This window comes from Camelus bactrianus, chromosome 9, assembly GCF_048773025.1.
Source record: "Camelus bactrianus isolate YW-2024 breed Bactrian camel chromosome 9, ASM4877302v1, whole genome shotgun sequence".
In the NCBI taxonomy this organism is placed as follows: domain Eukaryota; kingdom Metazoa; phylum Chordata; class Mammalia; order Artiodactyla; family Camelidae; genus Camelus; species Camelus bactrianus.
The window spans coordinates 46,671,881-46,686,038 of record NC_133547.1 but is presented as its reverse complement, the minus strand read 5'-3'; the positions used below and the strand labels follow the sequence as shown (position 1 = coordinate 46,686,038).

The following is a 14,158-nucleotide window of genomic DNA, read 5'->3' as shown; positions in this document are numbered from 1 at the left end:
ACCTGGGAGGCGGGGGAGGAGACCACAGAGGCAGGTCCTTGGCGTGGGCAGCCCCCGGCAGGAGCGGCGCGGTCACTACAGCCCCCAGACAGCGGCACCAAGTGAGCCGTCCTGCCGCCGCCCCCTCCGTTCTTATACGGCCTGACCACGCCCCCGCCCGCCACCACCCCCGCCCCCACCCCCGCCCCTGAGCCAGCCCTCCCGAGGGAGCGAGGGGCGGAGCGGGGAGGAGCCGGCGCCCACGGGATCCTTCCGCCTGGGCGCTGACGGCAAGGGCAGGGCGAACGGTGCCCTCTGATTGGCTCCTCGGGTGAATGGTTGCCGAGAGACGAGTAAATCTTCGGCTGCGGGACGGGGCCGGGGTGCCCAAGGAGGTAGCACTGCGCAGGCGCAATAGAGAGGGGCTGCGTCGACGCCCCCTTAACTTCGTAGTTTCAGGGACTCCCTTTCTTTCCACTTTCCACTACGCTCTTTTCTGCTACTCCGATCACAAAACTTCCGCCGCCACAAGTTTTCTCATCTCTACTCCGCTCTCTCGCAGGCTTGTTTTTCTTTTGCTTCTACTGGGGATTTTCGCGTTGGTTCTCTCTCTGGGACTAGGGAATGAAACCCCCACGCCTACCTCCGACGTGTGTTTTGAAGTTGGAAAAAAAAAACGTGTGGTTTCTGAGCCGGGCGAACCTTCCTGATTCCCCAAGCAAATTGGCTGGAAGTCATTGGGGAAAGGCCGGCACAGTTGGTTCTCTGGCGCGGTTACCACCTGTGTGCAGTTAGTGGGACTAAGGGTCTGGAGGAATTCGTCGCGGCAACTTCAGCGCGACTCGCAATGTCCCAGGGCTCAGTCGTGTATGTTATATAACATGCAGGCGGGGCTTGGACACCATCCAGTCACTCCGCAGCGAGTGGTTTCGGGTCCAGGTTCTAAATCAGATTAATGGGTTGGAATCTCCATTCACCACCTAACTATCTGTAAGGTCTTGGGCAAGTAACTTAACCAACCCTCCATAAATCTCCTTTTCCTCACCTGTATGATGGGGCTAAAAATGGAACAGCTTTGTTGGGTTATGTAAGTATTAAATAAGGAAATGGAAAGATAGAAGTGCAGTGCCTGATATAAAGTGTGTGCTAAATGTTATTTATATCAAGTAGTAGCTGTTATTTATCAAACGTTTTTGAGCTTGTACTAATCTTAGCTCGGTGGTGGGGGAAAAGATTACTTCCTAGAAGCAGTGTTTCTCTACCTGGCCCCTTCCATCCCTGCCTGAAATAAGTATGGCTCTCAGTGTCTGCCAGGATAGAGCTCTCAAATATATGCCTTTTCTGGGGAGGGGGAGGTCCCCTGGAACATTAATGAGATGGGATATCACTATGAATGCTTGTAGGAAAGGCACAGTGACTCTATTGTCGGACATGAAATTAGGATATATGACCTTATCTTTTTTAACTTTTTGTTTTTGAGGAATAAATTCTGTAAAGTGTACAGAACAATGAATTTCTACATGTAACTGCCACCCAGATCGAGGTAGAGAACATCTCCAGCTTCCCCATGCCTCTTCCCGTTCAGTGGCCACAAGTAACCACTCTTCTGAGCTCTGTCACCATACGTTAGTTTTACTAACGTTTGAACTGGATGTGGATGAATTACATAGTGTGTGTACTTTTGTATCTGGTTTCCTTCACTCAACAGTGTGTCTATGATGTGATCCATGTTGTTGCATGTAACAATGGTTCATTCTTTCCCATTGCTGTGTATTGTTTCATTATGTAAATATTCAATAATTTATGCATCATTCCACCAGTGGATGTTTGGGTTGCATCAGGTTTTGACCTGTCATGAGTGAAGTTGCTACAAACAATCTTGTTCCTCCCCTAGCTTTAGTGAGGTATACTTGACAAATACAAATTGTATATATTTAAAGTGTACTCCTTGTTATTTTTATATGCATATATACTGTGAAATGATCGCCACAGCCCAGCTAATTAACATACCCATCACCTCATATAGTTACCATTTGCTGGGGGTAGGAGCAGTGAGAATGATTAAGAGCAGCTCTCTTGGGGGGAAGGTTTAGCTCAGTAGTAGAGCATGCATGAGGTCCTAGGTTCAATCCCCAGTACCCCCATTAAAATAAATAAATAAACATAATTACCCCCCAAAAAATCACATACACATACACAAAATAAAAATAAAAAAGATAAGCTTTCTTAGCAAATTAAGCATATAATAGGGTATTATTAACTATAGTCACCATGCTGTACATTAGATTCCCCAGCACTTATTCTGAACCTTTGTGCCCTCTGACCTACAAGCATTCTTATATATGTCTTTTGGTGGACATAACGTCCATTTATGCTGGGTTTATGCCCAGGTATTGAAATTGAAGAATCATAATGTATATACATATTAAGCTTTAAATGCACTGCCAAGCATTTTTCCAAAGTCATATAACAATTTATATTCCAGTGATAGGAGATTTCCAGTTGCGCCACATCTTTGCCAGGACTGATATTGTCAGTCTTTTTCATGGAAAAATGGGGTTGTCTATTTCACTGTGATTTATATTTACCTTTCTCTGATAATGATGTTGAGCAACTTTTCATATGCTCATTGGCCATTTAGATGCCTTTTTAGTGAACTGTCTATTCTAGTCTTTTGCTTATTTCTAGACAGTTGTCTGTCTTAATGATCTGTAGGAGTTCTTTACAGATCCTGGGCAAGTCCTTTGTCCAATATATATTTTACAAATATCTTCTCCCACTCTGTGCCTTTCTTTTCATTCTCTTGATGTTATCTTTTGATGAACAGAAATTCTTAATTTTAATGACATCTAATTTATTAATCATAATCTTTTATGACTAGTACTTTTTATGTCCTGTTGAGGAAATCTTTGCCCAGCCTAAGGCCATAGAGGTCATCTCCTTCATTTTCTTCTAGGAACTTGATTGCCCTAACCTTCATGTTTAGGTCTATGATTCATCTCAAGTTAATTTTTTGTGCAGTCTGGGGTCAAGATTTATTTTTTCCCCATATGAATATCTAATTAACTCAGCACCATTAGCAAGCAGTTTTGTTGAATGAATGAATGAACATTTATTAAATGAAAAATTCAGTTAAGAAAACAAAGTGACTAGCTACTTAAAATTCAGATTGTCCAGAAAAATCTAGGACACATGAGCAGAATAAGATTAATATAAATTATTATATTACATTGATCCTAGGACCATCTCTACTTTATCAATACCTCCTGGATACCATTAGCACAAGTGGCCTCAGGGTAGAACACAGGTCGGAAGTTCTTTCCTATTTGCCAGTATGACACCTGGTTGAGATAGAAATATTTTCCCTTTTGTTTTCTTTCTTTAGGATGATGATCTAATATATTTGAATAAAATTACAATTTAATTAAAAAAAAAGAAATTCTTACTTAGAACTTGATCTATCATGGCTTAATTTACCTTTGCTTAGGTAAAATTTTATTTAGTTTCCTAAACCTTAGGCAATTTTGTGGAAGGGAGGAGGCAAGAACCAAGAAAGAAATTCATTATTTATACAGGTGTATATTTTTCCTTTGAACTCCTTTTTAGTCCTGGGGCATTACTTGATTTTTCATAGAATTTTGTTTCCATTTTTGTTTTGTTTTGTTTCTTTAAAATACACACTGTTCTTTCTACACCATAAAACTGTGGCACCTTGGAGCTGGAAGGAGACTCAGGAAGTCTCCAGGTACTGCCCTTTGGATGGGGAACCAGATATTAAAACTTTCCTTCCAAGATTATTGGAGCCTCCTTCTTGCCAAATCAAAATGGTTTAAAGATCAGTACCTAGGAAAGCTGGGAAAAGGGAGGGAAGAAAAGCCGAGGGAGGAAACAGTCTTTAAAATGCAGGTGTGACTTGCTTGTGGCCACAACACTGAAAAAGTTTTATGTCTCAATAGAAGCAAAGAAATTCTATCATTAATTCTTTTTTTTTTAAGGCAAGAAAAACCTTTTGTTTAGTGCCCTGTTATCTCATTTATTGGTTTTCTTAAGTCTTGAGTTTTTGTATTACTTTATCCCAAGGTGGATCACCTTGATAAATGTTTATTAAAATGCCCTTGTCTAAATATCTTAAAATGATTTTTAGGGAAAGTTTTTATTGATGTACACTGACATATAGAGACGTGCACAGATCTTAAGAGCAGCTTAGTGGATTTTCACAAACTGAACAAATATGTCACTAGCACACAGATCAAGAAACAAAGGAGCCCCACAGCCCTTGCAGCCAGATTTGAAAACCACGACAGTGGCATTGTCTCCACCCTCATAAGTTTCTGGTGGGGCTAAGTCATGACCTGGCTTTACACTTCCCACCTAGAACTCTTGCTAATAAATCCCTGTCTCTTCTCAGGCTTCTTCAGGCCAATATTTTTCTTGGGCGTCACAGAAGGAGAGCTCGGTTGAGAGTAAGAAGGTGTGAGTTTTATCTGGAACAAAGAGCAGAAGGCAAGAACCTAGGACTGGTCCGATTGGATGGGGCAGGGAGGAGGAGCGGCCAGGACCACAGGCTCAAGCATAGCATGGCAGTGGAAGCACTGGGGCACCGGGGCAGCCCAAAGGCAGTAAGAGAGGGGCCAGGAAGGGGGGAAGGAGTGAGGGTGGCACTGCCAGAGAAAAAGTGAAGCTGCCAAAGATGAGCAGGGCTGACCGCATCCCTCTGAGCTTGTCTCTCTAGACACCCTTCCTGCCCATCACCCTAGCGGTGAGACTGGAGAAAGGATGTAGGGCTTTGTCAGATGGCTTGTATCCCTGTCGGATGGCTTAAGCCCCCTGAGTCTCAGCTTCCTATTCCGAACACTGCTCCATGGAGTTCTGTGCTGACTGAGTCGGGTAATGAAGGCAGGTGAGAACAGTTGCCCGGCTCACAAGATTTATCTCTTTGCCAACCTGGGGCCGTTTTCTCCCTTTACTGTTAGAAGAGCTTAGCAAGCGAATCGGCTGAGAGCAGAGGAGAGTTAAGTTCAGACACCTAGCTGTGACTGCCCTCATGTCTGGGCCCCACATCTCTTATCTGAGGATTAATGTTTTCAAATCTCCCTTCAGGGAAAAGTGTTCCATGAAAGTGTAAATTGTTAACTGATCACTTCATATCTCATGGCCAGTCACTGGGTCCATTCTGAACCGCCCTTCCGTTTTGGCCCTGATGTCTCTCTCGCCAGCCACCGTGATGCCTGAAACTCCCGGCACAGGTGTCTGTGCCTCCCGCCATTCCCACATACCTTGCCAGGGAAGAGGCGGCCCACCGGCTAGATGTCTAACTCACCTACCAAGTGCAGTTCTCAACGTTCAAACATTGTCTTCCAGTCCATGTGTCGGTTTAGATTTTTAGTTGCAAACAATTAGAAATGACTCTGGATGATTTAAGCAAAATGGAATTCTTTTCAAAATATTGGGGAGCACACAGAATCTGCAGGAAGGCTAGAGAACTTGGCCAGTTTGCTGTGCTACTGGGAACAAGGCTTAAAAATCGTACTGCAGAACTGGTCCAGAGAAGAGGCCATCACATCACCACAGACGTAAGCAATGCCTGTTCCGTGGCTACACTCCCACCACTGCCGCCACCCACTGATAAATGGAGTCTGTGCGTCCCATCCACTAGCTTCTGATCCAAAATCTAGGTGGGAGCATCTGATCAGCAGAGTCTGAGTCATGTGCCCAAGCCTTGGTTGCAAAGAAGGCTCAAAAACCAAATTATCTGATATTTTCAGCTTTAACTGTGGGCTCTGCCTCTTGAGGTAAAGAATTCTCCAAACAGAAGTAGGAGGTTCAGCTGCTGGATGGCCAGAACATGCACCTCTTCCTTCCAGCCTTTACATCTGTCTCTGTGAGCATTGCCTGAATGAATAAGCATCCTCTGATCCACCTAGCTCTGGGACACAGATCCAGACAAGTTTCTGAAGCCTATAAGTTGGAGGACAAGGAAATGGATTCTTGAGAAGCTTTGAGGGCGGAGGCCATCCAGCTGGCCTCACCCTGCCAGGACTCTATATTCTTGGTCAGGTGACAATTTTCCTCTTCAAAATCCTTAGACTGGACACTGAATGGACGATGTTTGGTGAAAAGAAAGAAAGAAGAAAGAAAAGAAAGAAAGCAAAGAAAGGGGTAGAGAGAGAAAAAAGGAAAGAAAGGAAGGAAAAAGAAAGAAAAAGAAAAAGAGGGAGGGGAGAGAAAAGGAAAGAAAGAAGGAAGGAAAGAAAGGAAGGAAGGAAAGAAAGGAAGGAAGGAAGGAAGGAAGGAAGGAAGGAAGGAAGGAAGGAAGGAAGGAAGGGACCCGGCCTGGCTTACCTCCAGCACCTACAGCTCCTGTGTGATGTGACAATGAATACATGTATATTCATGTATAACTGAAAAATTGTGCTCTACACTGGAAATTGACACAACATTGTAAAATGACTATAACTCAATACAAAAAAGTTAAAAAAAAAAAAGAAATAGAAAGTAAAAGGGAGGGGAGGGAGGGGAGGAGAGAAAGAGAAAGAAAAAAGAAAGCAAAGCAAGAAAGAAAGCAAAGAAAGGGGTGGAGAGAGAAAAAAGGAAAGAAAGGAAGGAAAAAAGAAAAAGAGAGGGAGAGAGAAGGAGGGAGGGAGGGTGGAGGAAGGAAAGAAGAAAAAGTAAGAGAGAGGAAGGGTGAGAAAAAAGAGAAAGAAAAGGAAGAAAGAGAAAGAAATAAAACGAGAAAGAAAGAAAGAGGGAGGGGAGGGAGGGGAGGAGAGAGAGAGAAAGAAAGGAAGGAAGGAAGAAAGGAAGGAAGAAAGAAAGAGAAAGAAAGGAAGGAAGGACGAAAAGAAAGGAAGAAAGGAAGGAAGAAAGGAAGAAAGGAAGGAAGAAAGGAAGGAAGGAAGGAAGGAAGGAAGGAAGGAAGGAAGGAAGGAAGGAAGGAAGGAAGAAAGAAAGAAAGAAAGAAAGAAAGAAAGAAAGAAAGGAAGGAAGAAAGAAAGGAAGGAAGAAAGAAAGAAAGGAAGAAAGAAAGGGACCCGGCTTGGCTTACCTCCAGCACCTACAGCCCCGACGTGATGTGAAGGAGGTACGGTGTGTGGCCTGGCTGCCCAGCACATCATGGGGCTGGCTGCATATAATGACAGTGTCCCAGAGCTGGCGCTTGTGTAACAGGCAGATTTACTGAGAGGGGACGACTGTTTGCTCAGCAGCCGAGAAGTCTATAATTAGACTGTCACAACATCAGCAAAAGTACAGGATCAATGTAATCAGAGAAGAAATGGAAAAGAACACGGCATCGGTCAAAGTCTCCAGTGGGTCCCCGTGGTTTCCGGAGCACTAATCGCCCTGGCGGTTCAACGTCCCGCTTGTAGGTTTCCTCCTGGTGATGAGCAGGTTTGGTGGGGCCTGTCCTGACTGCCCTTGTCCCACCCAGCTCTGCCTCCTCTCCCCCTTCCCCCTTCCTCTACTCACTCAGGCTTAGGGATGAGAGTCCCAAGGAGGAGGGACCTGCACCCCAGACCCAGCGGCCAAGGCACTGCCAGTCCTCATGACGTGCATGCGTGTGGGAGTGGAGGAGGGCCAGCTACTTTTAAATGCAGATCCCTGGCCCTACTGGGTCAGCGCCTAAGAATCTGCACTTGGCACAGCCTCAGGGGACTCTGTGCAGGCCGAAGCTCTAAGACCACCAGGCTGAGCCATCCTCCTGCCCCACAGCCGACACTCCCTCTCGCTTCTGCTCTGACACCGGCGTGGCTACCGCACAGTCAGGATGGCAGCAAGACTGGGGATGGCCAAGGTGAAAGGGCCAAAGCCAAGGAATGATAGTGGGCCTCTTATTTTCTTTTTAATCACATTAAGAACTCCAAGCTGCAGATGCGTTTATCCCTTTAATCCTCGTGACATCTGATCTAGGGGGTATGGCCAGTGTCTTTAGTTTCTTTCCATGAAGTAGATCTGGGCCCAGATCTGCCTGTGAAGGATCTGGATCTGAGGACTTCTAGTCTCCCTGAGCCTGATCCTCCTAGACAGGAATCACTAGATTTCCTAAATCTGTGGATTTTTACTCTATTTCTTACACAATTTTTAACACAAACAAGTTGCAGTGGATAAACAATCAGAAAGTTCAGAGAAAGAAATAAATCCGGGATCTCGCAGCTGAGGCTTTGGTGTTTACCCTTCCACACTCGCGCAATGTGTAGGTCCACACTCACACACACGTGTTCCAAGCAGACGACACACTCGCACATGGCAATGAGGAGCGCTTGGTGAAGGAACCATTTACCTAGTTGTGGGCAAGGTCCAGCGAAAGCGTAACAGGGGATGGGCAGCCCTGAAGGGTGAGCGGCAGGCAGCGAGCCATTTCCACCCTACGCCTGAAGGGACGAGAAGAGGCGGCTCCCAGGACCTGGGGAGCCTCGCTGCAGCTAAGAGGGGGCTGTCTAACAGGAGCAGCAGCCTCTGGTTGAAAAGCAGTCAGCTCCCCGGAGGGAGCCGGAGGGAAACTGCCTGACTGCTGTTCCTGGAGCTTGCTGGTCTCTTGCCTCCCCAGAGTCAGAAGGTGGATGGGTACACTTGCTAGAAGGCAGCCTCCCTGAGACACAGAGCGGGGAGTTAGGATGGAGGGGGGTTCTGTAGGGGCCAATAGAGACTGTCTAACATTGTTTCCTGAGTGCATTTATGAACACACTGATTGGTTTGGAATTTCTAGAATTCCAGATCTAGAAAATGCAGTGTTCCAAGTTAATTCTCTCCTTGATGACAACAGCAGATGAGTAAACTGCTAACTTGTGCTGTTGCCCCCAACACCATGAGTTTGGAGCCCAGGCTGCTGGCTCTGACTTCTCTGCTCATTTGAGGCAGAATCAGCTCTTCAGGTATTCAGCCAACTGGGCCTCCTCCATGATGTAAGACACGGCCCTGGGGACCACAGACACTGGCTGCCAGGAACTTACAACCTCATGGCGGGCTTCAGAGCACACCAGTATCCATTAACCAAGCAGATGGGCAAGCCCATGAGGAAGGCACCAAAGTCTACACTCACAGTGGTAGGTTAGTAAGAAAAGCTAATATTTTAGCCCAATAGTAATTAATATTCATTAATAACGGATAATGTTTACTATATACTGGTCTGTTCTAAGTGCTTTATAGGTACTTATATTATTTAATCTCCCAACAGTCCCAGGAGGTAGGTTGTATTATTAGCTCCATTTTCTAGCTGAAGAAACAGGCATGGAAAAGTTAAATAACTTACACAGAAACTGAAGCATGGAAAGATGAAATGGTGAAGCCAGAGTTTGAACCCAGGCAGTCTGATTCAAAACCACATTTTCTCAAAAATCTATGTTCTATTCCCATGAGTCTGGGATCAAAATTGTTTTGATAATAATACTAAGTCATCATTTGCCTTTTGAATTCTCATTCTCTCACGAGCACACAGGGAAGCTTCCAGAGGCTGCATGACATGTGAGGACATCACTCAGGCTATTGGAATGTGTGCTGTGTGTTCTGTGTTTTAAATTTTCTCGGTGTGAACTTCTAATACAGTAAATGCCAATAGACACACACAGAAAAGCTTTCCAGGGTCCTCCAGGAGGTCTGTAAAAGGGGTCTTAAGACACCAAATTTTGAGAACCACTGCACCACTCTGTTCCTTTGGGGTTCAGAGGAGGGGATCCCATTGGATTATGAGATCCAATTTATGATCACTAGTTTCCTCGCCTAAATCATAGAGCAATGTAAAGCAGATTCTACACTAGAAAATTATAGAGCCCCAAGGAACCCAGAGAGGTCAATGGCTCACTTTCTTGGTTTGGGGATGATGGCTCCAGGTGGGCTGCAGGCTTCCCAGCCCCTGGCTGCATCATGGGCCTGCTGATGGCCAGAGTAGGCTGCTTGGGGATGGTCCAGGACCCCTGGGCAAAGTCTAGGTCACACCAGGGTTTGCAATTCTCCAGGAGATGTGAGAGTATCTGGTTTCAAGATCACACCAGTAATATCTGTCATCTCATTTGTGAGGGAGAGTAGAAGTTTGAGGCTTTGTGATGTTCAGTAGAAGGATATCATTTTAATTCTCTGTCAAGATATATAATATAAACATGATTGCAAGTTGCCTTAATCTTTTCAGTCTATGAAATGGGGAGTAATTGCTTCTTAATTAGTGAATATTGGGAATTATAGCAAATGAATTTTAGCCAATTGTGGGGAAAGACTGTAATCTAACACTAGGGATGGCATAAAATAATTGCTGTTCTTTACTTGAAAGTGAAGATATAATAGAAAAATGTACATAGTGGGAATTCTTGGCCAGTGCACACACCCACGTCTCCTTCCCTGACTGGGGAGCGGCCATGTTGCTTGGGTAGAATTGATGTGGACACCCCAGTGTCCTATTGATGGGCCTAAGCCCATCAGTGTAATTCTATCCCTTGCCCTTGATCAGCTGGGATAAGAAGTTCTCTCAAGCTTATGTTCAGTGGTTGGAGGAAGGAAATCCACAAATGCTCATCTTTCTGGAGAGGATGATGTGGAGATGTGAGTCCTGGGATGGTTGTTGGCATTTTGCTGCCACAAGAGAGGGCAATGTGTGATGAAGTCTACACACCAGCAAGGGCAGTGCCAAAGACTCAGGGACAAACAATCCAGAAGACCACCCCACCACGGAACTCCTCTCTTCCAGAAGCCCAGGACTCCCTGTGTTTAAGCAAACTGAACTGTATTTTCTAATACTTAACAATCAGAGCATCTGATATAATTAAACAACTTTTTTCCAACTCAAATACTATCAGACAGAAAAAAGTGAAACTGTCATGTTGACCAAAGAGTGCCAAATCTGACAATTTAAGGACAATCCTAATTTTCTATCACCTTCCCTCAAGCCAACCTTCCAAACCTTCATGGTCCCAAAGTCCCTTGGCCCCACCTTCCATGTAGGCATTTCCTATACTAGTTTTGCTTTCCAAATAAAACTTTCCTTCCCTCTTTTATTGCATAGTGACCACACACCAGATACTTCAGCCTCAACAGTGGAAGCCCCTCCAGTGTGAAGGAAGAGGGGGGCCTGGAAGGACAGCACCACGTGCATCGCGACGATCAGTTAAGCCGACTCGAGTTCCACTTCTCTGCGGCAGAACAAAGGCAGCAGGGTGGGGGCCGGGACCCATCTGATGGTTAGAAGGATGGGCTCCCAGCTCTGACTAGCTGGGTTCAAGTTCCAGCTCTGCCTGTCTCTCCGGGAGAGTTACCTGACCTCGCCGCTAAGCCTCAGCTTCCTTATCTCAAGATAACAAGATGGTGATAATAAGAGGACCTCTCACCTCTGGGTGTTGCGAGGATTAAATGAGCTAATGAATGCACCGTGCGTTTGTAGGGCAAACAGGAATTTTTCCAAAAGTGTCAGAGACAGTCCAGGAGACCTCCCCTAGCTGGGACTCAGTTTCCTCTCCTGACAAAGGAGGACCTGCTGGCCTTGGCAGAGAGAGGAGCTGAGGGGTCTTTCGTTGAGCAGCAAGGGCAGAGCTCTCCTGCACAGGGAGGCCTCCCTGCCCTTAGAAATGATGCAGGGGCCACCTGTCAGGTGACCTCTAGGGCCTTCAGGGACCCATGTTTATTTGGTTTTGGTTTTGGTTTTGGTTTTGGTTTTGGTTTTGGTTTAAATGTAGCCACTGCAGCAGACAAACACAGGACCATGCATTGCTGGTCCTCACATACACGGCGCATCAGGACTGGATGTGCAGAGAGCGTGGGTTTGAGGTTCTAAAATCCTGCATCGGCATCGTGCCTCCTGCTGGGCCATGTGGGGCTCATCTGTAAATGGGGCTTGTCCTCCCCGTCTCCCAGAGGGCCCGTGAAGATGACAGAAAATTAACCCACGGGCCGTGGGAACGTGCCTGTCACACCTGGGTGCCTTGTCAGTACTGTCCCCTTCCTCTTTCTGGAGCCTGAGGCCATCAGCCCCCACTGCAGTGAGGAACAGAGCTGGAGAGAGAGCCCCTGAGGATGCAAGCGAATACGCTCTCTCACTACACTTGAGCTGGAAGGCTGCTGGGGTCCAGGGGAGACCGGCTTCTCCACTGAGACCCCAGACGGGACAGCGCCCGGGACCCAGGGAGCTAGCACATCATGGCAGCTCTAGGGACCCATTTTCCTAACGGCCCTCTCAGCGATGTAGCGATGCTTTCTGTTAGCTCGTGAGACTTGGCAACCCTTTTCTCTAGAGCTCCCCACCCCTAGCTTCCCAAGGCCTCTGCTATCTAAGATCCAAAGTCCCAGAGGAAGACTCTGAGGGGGAGGTTGGCACCAGCGACTCTGTGTGGGCCCCTTCTCTCTGGTGGCTTCCAGGCTGGCCTCCCCGGGCCAGGTGCTCTCAGCCGAGGTCCCAGGGATGGGATCACAGGGCACAGGTGCTCAAGGGACAGCAGAGGTGGGCCAAGAGCTTGAAGCTGCACAGCTGGATGGGGCCGTCAGCTTCAGGGACAGCGGTGTCAGACATGGGCTTCTTCCCAGGGCTGCGTCCACCCTCCTTTCTCATTGTCTTGTTCCGGGCAGCTTCACCCCAGGCCAAGCTCCCAAAGCTCAAGGGCTTGTGCTGTTCGAGCCTGGAGCTGTTATGGCCTGTCTCCCAAAGGGCTTGTTTCCGTATGAAAGGGTCATCACAGGTCTGGTGCTTGCAGGTGGTACTGAGGTTTGGTAACCACGTCAGCCCTAACAATACGTACCAATGAGCATAGGGTGAGATGCTGCTGTGGCCTGGCCTGCGGGGAGCAGGCTTCCTGTGTTTAGCAGTCTGTTTCTGAGCTGTCTTGTTTACAATCACATCCACCCTGGTGTGGTGACACCTGTCCCTCATTCTTGCTGCTGGGGGCTGGGAGGCTTGAATAACAGACAGTCACAGCCCCACGGAATCATCCCCAGTCACCGCGACCCAGAAGATGCTCCGGTTGTTGTACTGAATCAGCAGGGAGGACCTGTACTGGGGACAAGGCTGCCCCCTGTGAGGAGAGGGGCCCAGGGCAGGCTGGGATCGGACCTGGTATCAGTCACCTGAGGAAGAGGTGTGCCTCTCAGACTAGAAACAGCTGAGCTCCCAGGAGGATGCCTACCCCTGGAGTCTTGACCTGAAGTCCCATCTGTGGGTGTTAACTTTCCTCCTTCATTTAGGACCTTGTTCTTGAAACTTTGAGACCATTGGAACACCTCGGGTACTTGTTAAAAAGGCAGGTTCCCATGGCCCAACCCCAGAGGCTCTGAACCTACAGCTCTGAACCTACAGGTGGGACTCAGGGGTCTTTTATTTCAACAAGCCCCCCTCCAAGTAGTTGCTCCAGATGACCAAGGACCATATCTAAGGAAATCTGGTCTAAGAGGAAGGTTTTGGCATCAGGTACACTTGGATTCGTAGTCTGGCTCTGCCACTTGCTGGCTGTGTGGCCTTTGGCAAGCCCTTTCATCTCTTTGTGCCTCAGTTTTCTCTTCTGAGAAATGGGAACAATAATATGAACCTCACTGGGGCATTAGGAAGAATAAATGAAATAAATAAGGTGCTGCTCTCAAGGCCTGGGAAGGGTGGGCAAGGGTGACGAAGCCTGAGTGAAAACTCACTTGCAGAACCGGGCTTGTCAAGAGACACGCTGCCGAAACGAAAGGTAATTCTCGTGTCCTAAAGACACACCCGTGTTGGCTGCTGCATTCAGAGTCCTCACTGATAAACAAAACAATCCTAATGCACCCTCACCCCAGGCACACTCCCACCCTCCTCCTTTCTCTTTCAACTGGACCAGCCCTCTGCCTGGAAGCCCCCGTGCTCCACTGCCTGTTCCACAAAGGGCTTGTCCCTGTGCGACCCCCACAGTCCACAGAACACCTGTTAGCAGGGCGTCTGTGCCCGCTGCTGACATCACAGTGGTGCGGCCGCCCCAGGCACCACCCTGAGTACTCTTAGGTCTTAGACTTCTGGTTTTTCAAGTAGTATTCCAGAACAGGTATCCAGCCTTTGGAAAAATACGATATTTTTGTGTGGTCAAATATGTGGGCTCACTGAGAGAGCAGACGAATCCGTTCTTTGGCTGATCCTGTATGCATGAATATTTGAGAATTGTTACTTTATACAGAGGGTCTGGCAACTCCCAAACTCTGCTAAATTTAATGTTCAAGGGTTAGAATGTTACATTAAAATCTTCCAAAGCTC

At 47.1% G+C, this 14,158-nt stretch overlaps 1 protein-coding gene and 1 long non-coding RNA gene across 2 annotated transcripts in view; one reads left to right on the top strand and one right to left on the bottom strand.

Annotated features, from left to right (window-relative positions):
- Positions 1 to 134, bottom strand: part of TENT5C (terminal nucleotidyltransferase 5C) — a 21,608-nt gene extending 21,474 nt beyond the window's left edge. Inside the window, exon 1 of the mRNA XM_045505850.2 lies at positions 3 to 134. The gene's annotated coding sequence lies outside the window, so the exon portion shown is untranslated. The remainder of the gene's footprint in view (positions 1 to 2) is intronic.
- The window catches only part of LOC123612537 (uncharacterized), a 14,921-nt gene extending 763 nt beyond the window's left edge, over positions 1 to 14,158 (top strand). Inside the window, exon 2 of the long non-coding RNA XR_006719789.2 lies at positions 10,967 to 14,158. This is a non-coding gene — a long non-coding RNA (uncharacterized LOC123612537). The remainder of the gene's footprint in view (positions 1 to 10,966) is intronic.